Here is a 4,239-nt window from a genome sequence, read left to right on the forward strand (position 1 = left end):
GGTGTACTAACCAAGCACATCTACGGGTTTACCCCCTGCGTTCTCGCTGAATGCCACGTGAAAGCGTCACGCGACCAGTCACGCCCATCTAGCGGCCCTGTGCGCACCTTACTCATGTGCTAAGAGTTACAAAAATTAAAGGAAGCTCACACCAATGCATGACATCTCACTTCTACTACGCCAATGTGCTAAAGCCTGTGGCATCCAGTGTTCACGTAAACAATCACAGCTCCTTGTCATCCGCCCTCACGCCAAACCAAGGAATACACTCAAATAATCCTTGATGGCCAGGCCATCACTCCAAGCCCCAGCATCAAGATCCTAGCCGGGCCTACATCTCGAGGCTAACATCAGGAGTGACGTCTCCTTGCAGCGCCTCAAAAACAGCATTAATCAAATCATACACATGATCAGGCGAGTTGCCACCAAGAAGCGAGGCCTAAAGGAATCCGGTACCTTTCGATTAATTGAAGCTTTTGTCCTCTCGAGAGTTACTTACGTCAACCCCCTGTCTTCTTCTAGACAAGGAAGACATAGAGACGCTTTATATAATGATTAGAAAGGCGGTCGAGCAGGCCATTGGTCTTCTTATGAGTGCGTCCACACAGAGGCTGCTTAGCACGGGGCTCCACAACACCGTGGAAGAGCTGATATAAGGCCATCTTTCTAACCATAAGGTCCGACTCAGAACTGCGATGGGTAACCGCATGCTTCACCAGATTGGCTGGGCAGCCCAGAATGTCACTCCGCTTGACGTACTCCCAGACTCTTGGCAAGTAAAACTAAAGATGCTCCCTTTGCTTAGAAATATGAACCCCTCACATGACGAGGGTCACCGAAAAGCACGGGCTCAAGCGCTAAACACCACCCTCGATGGGAATCATGCAGTTATCTACACAGACGTCTCCAAACATCGAGGGCAGCGATACGCCATTATCGTGGCTACCTTCAGAACCAACCTCCTTGCGTGTACCTCTCTTAGGACCCAAGAAATGACGCCAGCAGAAGAGGCAGCCATCACCTTGGCTCTCGCTCAACCAGGGGTTCGGAGGGTAGTCATTGATTCCCAGCAAACCTACTGGAATTACCAGTAGGGTTGGGTGTCCTGACCTGCACTGCGCGTGCTAAAAAACCACTCCCCAAACGGTTTCATTCAGCTCATCTGGACACCCCCCTCACACTTCAATGGAGGACAACAAATACGCCCACCCAACAAGCCTGTGCTTTTACCTCCCATGCTATGGAGCTGCACGAGGTCAGTCACCCGCTTGTCACGTTCAGGGAGATAACCCAGCATTATCGCATTCTGAGACAGACCGTACCTTCGCCTTACCCTGACCTTTCCAGAGAACAACAAACTACCCTACGGCTTATACAATCCGGGCTCCTTCCCACAGCCAACGCGTCTTCACTTAACGCATCCGAATCGCTACGACGCTGAATGTAAATTTTGCTCAGAAGTAGGAACACTCCGCCCCGTAATCGGGGTGTGCGGCTTTAGCCTTGAGCACCCTCCTCTCTTTCCGTCAACTACCCAACCAGAGCAATGGGAGATGCTGCTCTCCAGGCCCTCTTTACCTACACAGCTTCAGTGGGTGGACAGAACACAGGCGCGCGGACTGCATATGAGCCCCACGGAAGAAGGAATCACTCCCCAGGGCTGCACTCTGGGCCGTTCAGAAATCTGAACAGAAGTATTTCTTCCCCCTGCTCCTTCTCTGCCGCAAATCTCGTCGCCTCCGTCCGCGGCGCAGAGACGGAGAAGACAGATCGTCTAACACCGGGTTGGAGCTTACTTTAATTTTATAAAAAAAGTTTCCACTCTTGTGCTACACCAATACAACTCAACCAAACACCGTTCATGCTTCATGCATTGATTTAACCTTAACAAGAATGTCTCTTTGAAGTAATAAATGGTGTGGTTAAGTGCATTTCACTTCTCTCTGGTTTTGCTATTTGTAGAGCGATGTGAGTGAATTTAAGTGACGTCGCATGGGTAATTGTTATGGGTGCCGTTTACAGCTTTGCTTTCCAACCACATTCACGGGGTGGATTGGCGCGATTTTTTATCATGTTATCACAGGATTCTCTGTGATGCCTTTGTATGTTCTAACCTCACAAATAAAAACTTTTGCATAGAACAACTTCAACTGTTGTTTTGTTCTTCGGACACCTGACAACTATTCGAATTCATCTTCGCAGCGTACAAATGACAGGACAAAGAGGAGGAAAACACTGGACAAGCGCTGAAGATGTATCCTGCCTTTCCTCCCCTTTGTCCTCCCAGCTGAAAAGAACCATTGGCTGACCAATTGGAATGCCAATGGGTCGGCCAATTGGTCGGCCATTAATGTTTTAGGCACCCATTGGCGTACCCATTGGCCGGCCAATTGGGCGACCCATTGGCCGTCCAATTGGGCGACCTATTGGCCGACCCATTGGAACGCCAATAGGTCTTCCCATTGGCCGCCAACTTGTTGCACTTTTAGTTGGTTTATCCCACCGCCGCAGCCACTCCATCTGAGATGCCGCTGCAGTGCGTTGGTTACATGTATCACAAATACAAGAACGCTTGGAATGAATGAATATCTTTATTGCCCTGTTTGTATACACAGCATGCAGACAGTTCGTCGTTTAAGCAATTTTTCACAGGCCATTGTCCATGCCGTGCTCCGCTCGCCGCAGGCTGGCTGGACCTTCACAAAGTGAGTGGCAAAAGCGAACAATGGATTAAGTTTGTAATAAAGCGCAGTTTCGCGCATTAAAACAACAAGGCACTGAAATGTTGAGTGGCGTGAGCTCACCTCTTCAACAACGTCCCATGCATGGCGAAGTGCGTTGCGCGGCGATGTCGTGAACCCGTCAATCGTAACATGAACAGCCCTGAAATAAATTTAGGAAGACAAATTAATTCTTAATAACACCGCTCACGCTATGAGGAGTGAAAATGGCAAGAAAAACTCACATAAACAGTATACTCACATAAACAGATACACGCTTCCTTCGGTGCGAGGCTTAGCGGCGTTCAGCGTAAAGATGCATCTTGAAACACACTGCTATGGGTGTGCGACATCACCGTCGCCACTTCTCACACTCTTGCAGACAACCTTACATTTGCAATGCAATGCAGTCAGAGAAGACTGCGTGTGCAACCGACCAACACGCCTACAACCTACACCGCCAACACCACGTTGAATACCACTAGTACCACTTATCCACTGTCCGTCTATGGATTGGATTCGATTGGATTGGATCGGGGTTTTATTTCAAAACAATTTTGCTACTCGTGTCGGAAAGTTTTCATTTGTGTTTGTTTGTTATGTTTTTTTAAGAACTTTATCTTGAATTGCTGATTGTAATATCAAAATTAATTGCCTCATAAATATACATTTGTAAAGGTTGAAGTTCTGAACATTTCTGAAGGTTTCAAATTAAGGGTGAGAGAGAGAATTAAATTTCAGCCAATTGTTGTCGTAATTGAATACTATCCAAATACTATCCAAAATGGCTCCCCGATTGGGTCATCATGTTAGAGCAGTCAGTAGTATTAACTTTATAGTTGGAGCCAATGGGTCCAATTGGCCCAACTGGCCATCCTAATCGAGCCAATGGGCCCAATTCGGATCCATCCAATAGGTCCAATCGGACCCATTGGGTTTCCAAATGGACCCATTGGGTTTCCAAATGGACCCATTGGGATTACATTTGGACCCATTGGGTGGCAAATTGGTCCAATTGGTTGGCCAATGGTTTTTTTCGGCTGGGCTGTCATTTGTGCGCTGCGAAGATGAATCTGTACCAACTAGCCCGGTTTTCTGCGCGACTATTCGAATTCACTTCGAAAATATTCGAACACAGGACTATTTGCTTCGAATTCGCTTCGAACTAAAATAACACTATTCGCACAAGCCTAATATTTTGTCATTGCAAGATGCACAATTTTGCCAAATGTCCACCACAAAAAAAATGTTCTATTGTGGGTAGTAGCCTGGAAGAGAATGCAGCCAATATTCCACACCCCCTGTGTTTGTGTTGCCCCTCTTCTAAATTTGCTTTAATATTGTGGAAATTGATGAAATGATTTTATGCTGCTTTATATTGCCTAAAATAGTTGTCAAGCAACGTTTTACTATTTCCTGCAACTAATTTGGATTATTAACCTGACGTTGTCATATTGGGCATATTATTGGCATCTTGCATAAGTGGCACTCTGAAGCATCTTAAATGTATACCCACTAG

At 46.7% G+C, this 4,239-nt stretch overlaps 1 long non-coding RNA gene across 1 annotated transcript; it reads right to left on the reverse strand.

The window, feature by feature from the left end:
- Positions 1-2,594: 2,594 nt before the first annotated feature.
- Positions 2,595-3,546, reverse strand: LOC144141397 (uncharacterized). The gene is made up of 3 exons (XR_013316581.1): positions 2,983-3,546; positions 2,805-2,883; positions 2,595-2,696 (listed from the first exon to the last, which is right to left on the reverse strand). It is a non-coding gene; the product is annotated as an uncharacterized LOC144141397 (long non-coding RNA).
- Positions 3,547-4,239: the final 693 nt, after the last annotated feature.

The sequence above is a fragment of the Haemaphysalis longicornis genome, unplaced genomic scaffold (genome assembly GCF_048455015.1).
Source record: "Haemaphysalis longicornis isolate Haplotype H1 unplaced genomic scaffold, Haemaphysalis longicornis Haplotype H1 scaffold_6, whole genome shotgun sequence".
NCBI lineage: Eukaryota > Metazoa > Arthropoda > Arachnida > Ixodida > Ixodidae > Haemaphysalis > Haemaphysalis longicornis.